Raw genomic sequence first — 14,927 nt, forward strand, 5'->3', positions numbered from 1 at the left:
GGCTAAAGTTAGCCCTAAGCATGTTTTCTATATCTTGATTTATGTTTTTTTGAGGGGATTTGTATTGTAATACATGTCTTGACACTTTTATATGTATAGATCTTGTTTATTTAATGATTTATGTGGTTTAATACTTCCAATTGATCATTTCATTCTATCCATATGTCTATGTATGCTTGAATAGATGTTCATGTGTTTGTCTCTATTTCTTGTGTTATTAATGCATGTCTATGTGTATTAATGCTATAGATCTAGAGATTGCCAAGACATAGTGCTTAATGGCATGTTCTTGTGGTTTATTTGATGGTTCATATTCATTTTTTGATGGATTGTACCTCTCCCTTAGTATAATTAGTTTAATTTCATGTCATTAGCTTAATTTTAGTGTAGTTGTAATTTAGATGTTAAATGGGAGGACAATCCATGCTTGTTGTTGATGTTCCATACTTATGAAAGCAAGTAACATTTATCTCTAACCTTGTGATTTGCTTGGATTGTGAGCCTAAAGGAAGGATTAATGGCTTAATTTGATATGTTGTGTTATCCACTATGTTGTTTAGACAATATATGCTTAATTTGTCATCCATGCTTGTTGGAACAACCATACACACACACTTTGTTGCAATACATATTTTTCCCCTCATTAATCATTCATTAAGGGTGTAGAAAAGTTATGCTTAGTGGTGATCTCTAAACCCCAAGATCTCTCTCTCTTTTATTCTCTTTATTACATTATTGTTTACTTTAGTTTAATTTGCATCTAGTTTAATTCAACCAACCAACCACTATTTTGATCACTCGACTTACTAACCATAACCTTGATTCCTCAACCTAGTACGACCCTCAATCCCTTGGGATGATCCCTTCTCATTTATACTACATAGTATAGGTGTTAAGCGATTTTAAATTTAAAGTATGATGCCCACTTGACACTAATTTCCAAACTCAAAGTGTTGTGCATTATTTTATGCACACCCTCGAGCTGCATCATAGTTTTTGGCGCCATTGCCGGGGATTGATTGATTGGCAACGTCGTATTTGTGGAATCAATTAGGAATTAGTAATCTTTTGATCGTGTCTTTACCTTGTTTTCAATTTTTGTTACTTATTGTGTTTATTCTTGTTTGACTAGGAGTATTGAGTTAGGACGCAAGCAAAGGAGCATCCAAGTAAAGGAGCTAAGCAAGCAAGGAAAAAGGTTTAAATTAAAAAAAAAAAAAAAAAAAAAAAAAATTGCTTAGCTAAAAGCTAAAAATTTGGAGTTGAAGTGCTAAAGGACCTTTGTGAGTTTTTTCTTACTCAATCTCTGGTTAAATCATCGGCCCGCGTGAAGGCTTGTATTTCAATTCTTAGATAAATCGTGAGCCCACGTGGAGGCAATTTACTTTTCTTGCATATTGTTGATAGCATGGGAGTATGTGAACATTGTATGTGGAGGAAGGTTGTTGATTGTTGACTTGTTGTGAAGGTGAAGTTTTTGTTGTTATTGCTTGCTGTGTTGCATTGTGCATGCATGGTTATAGATCATTGAGACCCACTCTTGTCCCTTTAAATTTTCATCTTGAATCCATTGTTCGAAACCTTAGGGGAAGAGGTAGTTCTAGTTAATCCATTTCATTAACGGAAGGACATAATGAGGACCATGTGGAGGACCTTAGTCACATAGACCAACAAGGTATCCTCCACCCCAATGTGCATCATGATAACATACAAGTTATATTAGGCATGCCGAGACCATTTGTTCATCCACCACAACAACAAGGCCAAGTTCCATTGGGAATGCCAAGGCCAATCTATGCTCCACCACATCCCATCATTCAAGGCAATCAAGGTGCCCATGTTGCACCTCCAATTGCTAAGCCTCCCCTTGCTTTAAGAGATCACTATGTGCCTAATGAATATAATGCACCCACATGCATTCAGTTGCCACCATTTAGAGCACACCACTATGAAATCAAGCCACAAACCATACAAATGCTTCCTAACTACCATGGACTTCCTAGTGAAGAACCTTATAAGCATTTGGATGAGTTTCTTGAAGTATGTTCCACCGTAAAATACATGGACAAGCCGGAAGAGGTCTTAAGGCTCAAACTTTTTCCATTTACCCATAAAGACAAGGCATGTAATACCCTTAGTTTTCAAAAGGATAAAATGGGGATTTAATTTTGGTTTTTATCTCATTTTTTTTTATTTTAATTATGTGACTTATGTGTTTTGTTTTCTTAATTGTTATATAGTGAATTGGTTTGTTAAATTGATTAAGTGTGAATTATTTGTTTTAGATTAATTGATTTAATTTAACTATTTAGGTGATTTAATCTAATTTAATATAATGGTTAATTATTTGAATTTAAGTGTTAATTATTTTCATTTAATTATTGTTTTAATTAGGGTTGTGTTTTAAAAAAAAGGTCATGTTATAGCCGTCGTAGGAATCTAAGTTGGATGGGCCGGTTAGGATTATTGTTGGCTCTTGCATTAAGCTAGGGTTTAGTAAAATCCTATAAATATATGTGAGATGTTTAGTTAGGGTTTAAAAAAAATAAAATAAAATAACAAAACCAAGTATACGTCTGTGGAGGCAGAGGAGGAACAGAGGAACTTTTGCAGTAGGAATCGCCGGAAAGCTTAAAAGAAGACGTAGAGATTTTTAAACAAAGGTCTCAAAGGCAAGTTTTGTCCTTACTGTCTCCCTTAGGCTTTGTGTTCTTTGCATACTCGATAGTTCCAGGATAAATTACATGTTTTGAAAAGGAAAACGTTATCTGTTTCATGGTTCAACTTTTAACTATGACAATATGTGGTTTATATCTGTTATATCGTATAAACTTGTTGCTTGCATTGTTCTTGGTTTAAATCCATCTTAGTATTGTATTAAGGACTTAAACAAGGGTTGGTAGTATACTGGTACTCAGTTACCAGTTCTGGGAACCTAAGCAGTGAAAGGCCGAAGGTGTAGACGACGCCAAATAAGAGAACACAAAGAAGAGGAGGGAGAGAGAGCCGGCTCCTATTGGATTAGAGCCGGCTCTCCTTGCATGGGAGGCGGCTCCAATGGTCTAGGAGCCGGCTCCAAGGCCATTGGAGGCGGCTCCAATATTCTGGAGCCGGCTCCAGGTTGTTTTCTACGTGGGTTTTTGGTTCTGTTGTTTGTTTTTCCACTTTTCAGTGATTAAGCTTCATAGTGATTGTTTTCCTATGTTTTAGTGGAGAATGAATACTGTAATAGATGGTTTAGGAGTGGTCCAGAGTAAACATAAATATTCAAAGATCAGATTAACATAAAATTGGACACAAAGCATTAATCATTAGGATTACATGGAGTTAATTACGAATGTCTTGTAGACTTGTGTGGATTTGGAGTTTCTAACTTCTAGATTATAATGGAAAATTTCCTGTCAGAGTTTGTGCACTGCTAATTGCAAATTCTTAGAATATATATACATACAAGAAATCTGTATTTTTGCTAAAGATTAATTGATGATTAAACTAAACATTTAACTCGTCAATTTTGTTGGATAAGAACTTAACAGTATGATAAATTGTCTAGATTTATTATGCATGCCATGGAAATAAATATTATAACATTTGTTTAGGCTCTTTTAATTATGGATACCGGGAATAAACTTATATTTACAAACACAATCCTGTGGGTGATCAGGTAATGGCTTATTGTTGGGTTAATTAAGCATGTTTTTCTAGTATACTTTAATGTGCTTAGTTTGGAACTGCGGGTTTTGACACTGATACTGTTAGTACTTAATCAATGGTTGGATTTGTTAAAGCATGATGGTTAATCTATTCTAACATGGTTAGGTTGGAATTGTTGGTTTTGGCATTTATAAATTATTTAAATGTGTGGAATGGAGTAATTAATATTGATATTTATGTTCCCAATGTTAATCAATTTGTTGGGACTGTTCAAGAACGGTTGTTAATACATTCTGATATGCTTCATATGGACTCGTTGATATTGTTATGTACTTGTATATGCTTTATCAATTGTTGGACGGATGGGATTGTATGTACCGGTATGGGACGGTGACATACTAGGTTTGGACAGCACCAGTTGCTAAGTTCTACCTATTTGGAATAAGGGTACGGGTTATTAAATAAATCCTCCTTATATGTATGTAAGTCGGTGCGGTTGACTACGCTGAACGACTTAATGAATTTCTTGTGGATGGATGGAATTGGAGTTTAAATATATTTTTATGGTACCATGACATGAGCTTGAGTCTCAGAGTCGACGGTTAGGATGCGTATATGCAGTTGGATGTGTAGCTATCTGTGGGGATTGAGGTATACCTTGTTTAGGCCTAGATACTCATACCCACTCAGGTGCGATTTGTGTGATGCCTTCTATTCAGGTTGAGACCCTCTTCATAGTTTAGCGAGGGTCTAGTAGTGTGGATATATATTTATGTACGGACTATTAGCTATTGTTGAACTATTTAGTATGTACATGCGTATCGGGTCTCTGCTTGGATTGCAGTAGGATAGAACTTGTTCGTGGGCCTGACCCACTCCTATTTTACAGGTGTACGTCAGTTCCAGGCTTGAGCTTGTTCGTGTGGAGCAGAGACGGTCACTCATTCTTCCGACGATGTAGGATCTCTTTCCAGATGTTCGACTTGGATTTTATCTTCAGTTTTACTTTGATTCAGTTTGGGATTTTTATATTAGGGGTCTACTAGAGATGGATTCCCGAGTTGTTAAAAGATTAGAGATTTTGGATTGTAGGATTTTAGGTTATTAATATTTTAAGGTTTTTATATTCAGGATTTCTTTTATAGTTTCTTTTCGCTTATTCTTTTATTTCTTAAATCATTTTTTTTGTAATCTGTGTTCGTTTAAAATACTTTAATTGTTTGGTACTCCTTGGTTCTGTGCTCGGACTTGATCTCCTATGGCTCTAGAATCGAGAGGTATCACAGTTGGTATCAGAGCACTCCAGGTTCTAGTGTCCTTAGGAGTGTCTTTCGTTAGAAGTCTTCCGCGTTGCATCTCTTAAAACTTAGAGCTATGTTAGGATTCATTGTACTCTTTTATGGTTCGTTAGGAGGAGCAGCTGATGTCAATTATATTCTATAAGTATAGAATGGTTGACACTAGAAGGAGGATGGGGTCCGCAGCAACAGCGATTCAGACCCAAAGGAGTAAAGGAGTATGTTATCAAGTTCTTTATCAGAAGCAGGACTCGGGATCAAAGGTTTAGTTCTGGTTGGCATTACTTTTAGAGGTATAGGCCAAGGAAGAATTTAGGAGTGTGTTTGAGGTCACTGCATGAAGGTACCAACACGATTGCAGTTGTTCTCAAAAAGGAGACAAACGGGGAATAGGAGTCCCAAGAGGATTCTAGTGGAGAAAATGGTAGCATAACCCAGAAAGAGGGTATTGAATCTTGTCAGTAAAGGATCGCACGAGGGTGATATTGTTCGCTAATAAAATAGTGAACGATACTTATAGGGTTGGTATGGATAGTTAACCTTTTGGGTTACCTTTAAAGGAGGTAGATAAAGGAACTCTTCAGGGGTTCAGGAATCGGATGGAGTTCTTCTTAGAACGAGGCAATGATTTTATATCGCGTTCCGGGAAGTGTGGGAATTAGGTTGTGACAGTCTAAGTTGTTTCTTAAAGCTACATTAGATGGTTTGCATTTCGTATATAAGGAGGATGAAGGTTAAGCCTTTGGAATTTGCTGAAGCAAATGGATATGTTTTGAGCTATGATTAGAGCTTATGTGTCGAGGTTGGATGATTACCTCTGGAATTGAAAAAGAGATTATGAACAAATAAAGTAAAGTTAATTTCTAAAGGAGATTTCTTTGCTAGGAGGAACGGTGCTTTATGTAAGATTCTATTGCTTTTTATTGTGTTTTATCGTGTGTGCTGTATGTGTTTCATTTTGGTTAATTTAGTCAGGATCGGGATTACGATTTAGTTGGGGATACAAGCATATAACCAACAACTACTGTTTTGGCGAAATAACGTTAATTATGCTAGGATTTTGGGTATGTGGTCGTAGGATTTGGTAAGTATACATAACTTAGCCAATCTAAGGAACCTAGACATGCGTGGTTATCTACGAAATGGTTGACTATTTGGGGAATGGGAAGATTCCATATAAAGGGCTGTGCCACACGAAAACGGAAATGAATTTTGCAAAGTTATAAATTCAGAGTTTCGTGAATTCCGAGGACGGAATTCCTTTTGTTAGGGGGGGAGAATGTAATACCCCTAGTTTTCAAAAGGATAAAATGGGGATTTAATTTTGATTTTTATTGCATTTTTTTTTATTTTAATTATGTGACTTATGTGTTTTGTTTTCTTAATTGTTATATAGTGAATTGGTTTGTTTAATTGATTAAGTATGAATTATTTGTTTTAGATTAATTGACTTAATTTAACTATTTAGGTGATTTAATCTAATTTAATATAATGGTTAATTATTTGAATTTAAGTGTTAATTATTTTCATTTAATTGTTGTTTTAATTAGGGTTGTGTTTTAAAAAAAAAGGTCATGTTATAGCCGTCGTAGGAATCTAAGTTGGATGGGCCGGTTAGGATTATTGTTGGGTCTTGCATTAAGCTAGGGTTTAGTAAAATCCTATAAATATATGTGAGATGTTTAGTTAGGGTTTAAAAAAAATAAAATAAAATAACAAAACCAAGTATACGTCTGTGGAGGCAGAGGAGGAACAGAGGAACTTTTGTAGTAGGAATCGCCGGAAGCTTAGAAGAAGACGTAGAGATTTTTAAACAAAGGTCTCAAAGGCAAGTTTTATCCTTACTCTCTCCCTTAGGCTTTGTGTTCTTTGCATACTCGATAGTTCCAGGATAAATTACATGTTTTGAAAAGGAAAACGTTATCTGTTTCATGGTTCAACTTTTAACTGTGACAATATGTGGTTTATATCTGTTATATCGTATAAACTTGTTGCTTGCATTGTTCTTGGTTTAAATCCATCTTAGTATTGTATTAAGGACTTAAATATGGGTTGGTAGTATACTGGTACTCAGTTACCAGTTCTGGGAACCTAAGCAGTGAAAGGCCGGAGGTGTAGACGACGCCAAAGAAGAGAACACGAAGAAGATGAGGGAGAGAGAGCCGGCTCCTATTGGATTAGAGCCGGCTCTCCTTGCATGGGAGGCAGCTCCAATGGTCTAGGAGCCGGCTCCAAGGCCATTGGAGGCGGCTCCAATATTCTGGAGCCGGCTCCAGGTTGTTTTCTACGTGGGTTTTTGGTTCTGTTGTTTGTTTTTCCACTTTTCAGTGATTAAGCTTCATAGTGATTGTTTTCCTATGTTTTAGTGGAGAATGAATACTGTAATGGATGGTTTAGGAGTGGTCCAGAGTAAACATAAATATTCAAAGATCAGATTAACATAAAATTGGACACAAAGCATTAATCATTAGGATTACATGGAGTTAATTACGAATGTCTTGTAGACTTGTGTGGATTTGGAGTTTCTAACTTCTAGATTATAATGGAAAATTTCTTGTGAGAGTTTGTGCACTGCAAATTGCAAATTCTTAGAATATATATACATACAAGAAATCTGTATTTTTGCTAAAGATTAATTGATGATTAAACTAAACATTTAACTCGTCAATTTTGTTGGATAGGAACTTAACAGTATGATAAATTGTCTAGATTTATTATGCATGCCATGGAAATAAATATTATAACATTTGTTTAGGCTCTGTTAATTATGGATACCGGGAATAAACTTATATTTACAGACACAATCCTGTGGGTGATCAGGTAATGGCTTATTGTTGGGTTAATTAAGCTTGTTTTTCTAGTATACTTTAATGTGCTTAGTTTGGAACTGCGGGTTTTGACACTGATACTGTTAGTACTTAATCAATGGTTGGATTTGTTAAAGCATGATGGTTAATCTATTCTAACATGGTTAGGTTGGAATTGTTGGTTTTGGCATTTATAAATTATTTAAATGTGTGGAATGGAGTAATTAACATTGATATTTATGTTTCCAATGTTAATCAATTTGTTGGGACTATTCAAGAACGGTTGTTAATACATTCTGATATGCTTCATATGGACTCGTTGATATTGTTATGTACTTGTATATGCTTTATCAATTGTTGGACGGATGGGATTGTATGTACCGGTATGGGACGGTGACATACTAGGTTTGGACAGCACCAGTTGCTAAGTTCTACCTATTTGGAATAAGGGTACGGGTTATTAAATAAATCCTCCTTATATGTATGTAAGTCGGTGCGGTTGACTACGCTGAACGACTTAATGAATTTCTTGTGGATGGATTGAAGTAGAGTTTAAATATATTTTTATGGTACCATGACATGAGCTTGAGTCTCAGAGTCGACGGTTAGGATGCGTATATGCAGTTGGATGTGTAGCTATCTGTGGGAATTGAGGTATACCCTGTTTAGGCCTAGATACTCATACCTACTCAGGTGCGATTTGTGTGATGCCTTCTATTCAGGTTGAGACCCTCTTCATAGTTTAGCGAGGGTCTAGTAGTGTGGATATATATTTATGTACGGACTATTAGCTATTGTTGAACTATTTAGTATGTACATGCGTATCGGGTCTCTGCTTGGATTGCGGTAGGATAGAACTTGTTCGTGGGCCTGACCCACTCCTATTTTACAGGTGTACGTCAGTTCCAGGCTTGAGCTTGTTCGTGTGGAGCAGAGACGGTCACTCATTCTTCCGACGATGTAGGATCTCTTTCCAGATGTTCGACTTGGATTTTATCTTCAGTTTTACTTTGATTCAGTTTGGGATTTTTATATTAGGGGTCCACTAGAGATGGATTCCCGAGTTGTTAAAAGATTAGAGATTTTGGGTTGTAGGATTTTAGGTTATTAATATTTTAACGTTTTTATATTCAGGATTTCTTTTATAGTTTCTTTTCGCTTATTCTTTTATTTCTTAAATCATTTTTTTTGTAATCTGTGTTCGTTTAAAATACTTTAATTGTTTGGTACTCCTTGGTTCTGTGCTCGGACTTGATCTCCTGTAGCTCTAGAATTGAGAGGTATCACAGTTGGTATCAGAGCACTCTAGGTTCTAGTGTCCTTAGGAGTGTCTTTCGTTAGAAGTCTTCCGCGTTGCATCTCTTAAAACTTAGAGCTATGTTAGGATTCATTGTACTCTTTTATGGTTCGTTAGGAGGAGCAGCTGATGTCAATTATATTCTATAAGTATAGAATGGTTGACACTAGAAGGAGGATGGGGTCCGCAGCAACAGCGATTCAGACCCAAAGGAGTAAAGGAGTATGTTATCAAGTTCTTTATCAGAAGCAGGACTCGGGATCAAAGGTTTAGTTCCGGTTGGCATTACTTTTAGAGGTATAGGCCAAGGAAGAATTTAGGAGTGTGTTTGAGGTCACTGCATGAAGGGACCAACACGATTGCAGTTGTTCTCATAAAGGAGACAAACGGGGAATAGGAGTCCCAAGAGGATTCTAGTGGAGAAAATGGTAGCATAACCCAGAAAGAGGGTATTGAATCTTGTCAGTAAAGGATCGCGCGAGGGTGATGTTGTTCGCTAATAAAATAGTGAACGATACTTATAGGGTTGGTGTGGATAGTTAACCTTTTGGGTTACCTTTAAAGGAGGTAGATAAAGGAACTCTTCAGGGGTTCAGGAATCGGATGGAGTTCTTCTTAGAACGAGGCAATGATTTTATATCACGTTCCGGGAAGTGTGGGAATTAGGTTGTGACAGTCTAAGTTGTTTCTTAAAGCTACATTAGATGGTTTGCATTTCGTATATAAGGAGGATGAAGGTTAAGCCTTTGGAATTTGCTGAAGCAAATGGATATGTTATGAGCTATGATTGGAGCTTATGTGTCGAGGTTGGATGATTACCTCTGGAATTGAAAAATAGATTATGAACAAATAAAGTAAAGTTAATTTCTAAAGGAGATTTCTTTGCTAGGAGGAACGGTGCTTTATGTAAGATTCTATTGCTTTTTATTGTGTTTTATCGTGTGTGCTGTATGTGTTTCATTTTGGTTAATTTAGTCAGGATCGGGATTACGATTTAGTTGGGGATACAAGCATATAACCAACAACTACTGTTTTGGCGAAATAACGTTAATTATGTTAGGATTTTGGGTATGTGGTCGTAGGACTTGGTAAGTATACATAACTTAGCCAATCTAAGGAACCTAGACATGCGTGGTTATCTACGAAGTAGTTGACTATTTGGGGAATGGAAAGATTCCATATAAAGGGCTGTGCCACACGAAAACGGAAATGAATTTTGCAAAGTTATAAATTCAGAGTTTCGTGAATTCCGAGGACGGAATTCCTTTTGTTAGGGGGGGAGAATGTAATACCCCTAGTTTTCAAAAGGATAAAATGGGGATTTAATTTTGATTTTTATTGCATTTTTTTTTATTTTAATTATGTGACTTATGTGTTTTGTTTTCTTAATTGTTATATAGTGAATTGGTTTGTTTAATTGATTAAGTATGAATTATTTGTTTTAGATTAATTGATTTAATTTAACTATTTAGGTGATTTAATCTAATTTAATATAATGGTTAATTATTTGAATTTAAGTGTTAATTATTTTCATTTAATTGTTGTTTTAATTAGGGTTGTGTTTTTTAAAAAAAGGTCATGTTATAGCCGTCGTAGGAATCTAAGTTGGATGGGCCGGTTAGGGTTATTGTTGGGTCTTGCATTAAGCTAGGGTTTAGTAAAATCCTATAAATATATGTGAGATGTTTAGTTAGGGTTTTAAAAAAATAAAATAAAATAACAAAACCAAGTATACGTCTGTGGAGGCAGAGGAGGAACAGAGGAACTTTTGTAGTAGGAATCGCCGGAAGCTTAGAAGAAGACGTAGAGATTTGTAAACAAAGGTCTCAAAGGCAAGTTTTATCCTTACTCTCTCCCTTAGGCTTTGTGTTCTTTGCATACTCGATAGTTCCAGGATAAATTACATGTTTTGAAAAGGAAAACGTTATCTGTTTCATGGTTCAACTTTTAACTGTGACAATATGTGGTTTATATCTGTTATATCGTATAAACTTCTTGCTTGCATTGTTCTTGGTTTAAATCCATCTTAGTATTGTATTAAGGACTTAAACAAGGGTTGGTAGTATACTGGTACTCAGTTACCAGTTCTGGGAACCTAAGCAGTGAAAGGCCGGAGGTGTAGACGACGCCAAAGAAGAGAACACGAAGAAGAGGAGGGAGAGAGAGCCGGCTCCTATTGGATTAGAGCCGGCTCTCCTTGCATGGGAGGCGGCTCCAATGGTCTAGGAGCCGGCTCCAAGGCCATTGGAGGCGGCTCCAATATTCTGGAGCCGGCTCCAGGTTGTTTTCTACGTGGGTTTTTGGTTCTGTTGTTTGTTTTTCCACTTTTCTGTGATTAAGCTTCATAGTGATTGTTTTCCTATGTTTTAGTGGAGAATGAATACTGTAATGGATGGTTTAGGAGTGGTCCAGAGTAAACATAAATATTCAAAGATCAGATTAACATAAAATTGGACACAAAGCATTAATCGTTAGGATTACATGGAGTTAATTACGAATGTCTTGTAGACTTGTGTGGATTTGGAGTTTCTAACTTCTAGATTATAATGGAAAATTTCCTATGAGAGTTTGTGCACTGCTAATTACAAATTCTTAGAATATATATACATACAAGAAATCTGTATTTTTGCTAAAGATTAATTGATGATTAAACTAAACATTTAACTCGTCAATTTTGTTGGATAGGAACTTAACAGTATGATAAATTGTCTAGATTTATTATGCATGCCATGGAAATAAATATTATAACATTTGTTTAGGCTCTGTTAATTATGGATACCAGGAATAAACTTATATTTACAGACACAATCCTGTGGGTGATCAGGTAATGGCTTATTGTTGGGTTAATTAAGCATGTTTTTCTAGTATACTTTAATGTGCCTAGTTTGGAACTGCGGGTTTTGACACTGATACTGTTAGTACTTAATCAATGGTTGGATTTGTTAAAGCATGATGGTTAATCTATTCTAACATGGTTAGGATGGAATTGTTGGTTTTGGCATTTATAAATTATTTAAATATGTGGAATGGAGTAATTAATATTGATATTTATGTTTCCAATGTTAATTAATTTGTTGGGACTATTCAAGAATGGTTGTTAATACATTCTGATATGCTTCATATGGACTCGTTGATATTGTTATGTACTTGTATATGCTTTATCAACTGTTAGACGGATGGGATTGTATGTACCGGTATGGGACGGTGACATACTAGGTTTGGACAGCACCAGTTGCTAAGTTCTACCTATTTGGAATAAGGGTACGGGTTATTAAATAAATCCTCCTTATATGTATGTAAGTCGGTGCGGTTGACTACGCCGAATGACTTAATGGATTTCTTGTGGATGGATGGAATTGGAGTTTAAATATATTTTTAGGGTACCATGACATGAGCTTGAGTCTCAGAGTCAACGGTTAGGATGCGTATATGTAGTTAGATGTGTAGCTGTCTGTGGGGATTGAGGTATACCCTGTTTAGGCCTAGGTACTCATACTCACTCAGGTGCGATTTGTGTGATGCCTTCTATTCAGGTTGAGACCATCTTCATAGTCTAGCAAGGGTCCAGTAGTGTGGATATATATTTATGTACGGACTATTAGCTATTGTTGAACTATTTAGTATGTACATGCGTATCGGGTCTCTGCTTGGATTGCAGTAGGATAGAACTTGTTCGTGGGCCTGACCCACTCTTATTTTTCAGGTGTACGTCAGTTCCAAGCTTGAGCTTGTTCATGTGGAGCAGAGACGGTCACTCATTCTTCCGACGATGTAGGATCTCTTTCCAGAGGTTCGACTTGGATTTTATCTTTAGTTTTACTTTGATTCAGTTTGGGATTTTTATATTAGGGGTCCACTAGAGATGGATTCCCGAGTTGTTAAAAGATTGGAGATTTTGGATTGTAGGATTTTAAGTTATTAATATTTTAAGGTTTTTATATTGAGGATTTCTTTTATAGTTTCTTTCTGCTTATTCTTTTATTTCTTAAATCATTTTTTTTGTAATCTGTGTTCGTTTTAAATAGTTTAATTGTTTGGTACTCCTTGGTTCTGTGCTTGGACTTGATCTCCCGTGGCTCTAGAATCGAGGGGTATCACAAGGCAAAATATTGGTTTAACAATCTTAGGCCTTTTTTGATAACTTCTTAGGCAGAAATGCAACAGGAGTTCTTGAAGAAGTACTATCCGATTTCTAAGATCAATGCCTTGAGAACTTCGATTAGGGAATTTTCACATGGGGATGGGGAAACATTTCATGAGGCATGGGAACGTTTTAATGAATTGCTTAGGAAGTGTCCACATCATGACATGTCCAAATGGCAATTAGTTCAATATTTCTTTGAGAGCTTATCGGATAATTACAAGGGCTGGTTAATGCTTCTATGGGTGGCTCTTACATTGATAGGCATGAGGATGACGTGTGGCATCTTTATGAGAACATGAGTGAAAATTGTTTGCATCGTACCTTATCTTCGAAGAATGGTAGAAATTCTGGTGGTAGGAAAAGTGTTGGTTTACATCAAGTTGACCACTCTAGTGAAATTGCCGCCGAGATGAAATTATTATCTCAAAGGTTTGATTAATTTTTTATCAACCAAAACTCAGCGAATCAAGTATCTTCCTTCCCTAACCATTCTCATCTTGCATCTAATGAGACATGTATGACTTGTTCAAATGTTTTACATTCTACTTCCAACTATCCCCATAGACATGTGCAAAGTAAGCATCATGAATAAGCAAATGTTGTTTTCGCTAATCAAGGGAACAATCCTTATAGCAATCACTATAATCCTAGTTGGAGGAATCACTCGAATTTCTCTTGGAAAAGCCAAGGGGAGGGCTCAAACCCTTCCCAAGGTGGTTTTCAAGGAAAGTACATTCCACCTCCAATACAAGGCCAAAGTTCCTAAGGTTTTAGATCATCATACCAATCATAAGGAAACCAATTCTCTAATTCTCATATTCCTAATCAACCATCATATTCACAAGGAAATGTTAGAAGTCCCGCTTTTGAAGAGAAAGTTTTGACCGCTTTGGGCACTTTAGAGGCAAACACACAATTACTTCATTCTCACTCTCAATCCATTGCTAAGCTAAAAACCCAAGTAGGACAAATAGCTAGTACTTTGAATGCAAGAGAGAAAGGAAAAATGCCTTTGAATGCCCCACAAAAGCAACAATGTGTTGTGGAGACTCATTCCTCATCGGAAGGTCACACAATAAAGCATGTCAATGCGGTGACTACCTTGAGAAGTGAAAAGATTATGGACAACCAAGTGGGTATGTCCAATAAAGAGAGTGAACTGGTGTAACCAAAAGTTGACACCCATCCCGTTTCATATCATATTCCTCTTTCATTGCATATGCATGGTCTTTCAAATGAGAATGTGTTAAAAAGTGATTTGAAAAGTGATTTTGAAAAGAGAAACTTGCAAAATGATTTGAAAACTTCTTGTGTTGAAGACACTTCAAAGAAAATTTCTGAAAAGGTTTTTGAACCAAAAGCTCCATTTCCGGATGCCTTAAAAGGATCCATTTTAAATGACAAGCAAAAGGCCAAAGTAAATGAAATCATGGAAGTATTTAGGCAAGTACAAGTTAATCTACCACTTTTGGATGCAATCAAGAAAATTCTGGCTTATGCCAAGTTCTTAAAAGACTTATGCACCCAAAAGAGGAAGAACAAAAGCCAAGCGCCTAGAAAAGTGGTCTTAACCGAGCAAGTAAGCTCAATATTGCAGCATAACATTCTTCCAAAATTTAAGGACCCCGGTTCACCTACTACTTCATGCATCATTGGTGATCATATAATTAATCGGGCTCTTCTTGACCTAGGAGCAAGTGTTAATCTTCTTCCATACTCGGTATGTG

At 36.2% G+C, this 14,927-nt stretch overlaps 1 non-coding gene across 1 annotated transcript; it reads right to left on the reverse strand.

Moving 5' to 3' along the window:
* Positions 1-13,259: 13,259 nt before the first annotated feature.
* On the reverse strand, positions 13,260-13,366 carry LOC132280283 (small nucleolar RNA R71). Its single transcript, XR_009471536.1, has one exon. It is a non-coding gene; the product is annotated as a small nucleolar RNA R71 (small nucleolar RNA).
* Positions 13,367-14,927: the final 1,561 nt, after the last annotated feature.

This window comes from Cornus florida, unplaced genomic scaffold, assembly GCF_030987335.1.
Source record: "Cornus florida cultivar Cherokee Brave unplaced genomic scaffold, ASM3098733v1 CherokeeBrave_3.0.0_Hap2_Chr10, whole genome shotgun sequence".
In the NCBI taxonomy this organism is placed as follows: Eukaryota; Viridiplantae; Streptophyta; class Magnoliopsida; order Cornales; family Cornaceae; genus Cornus; species Cornus florida.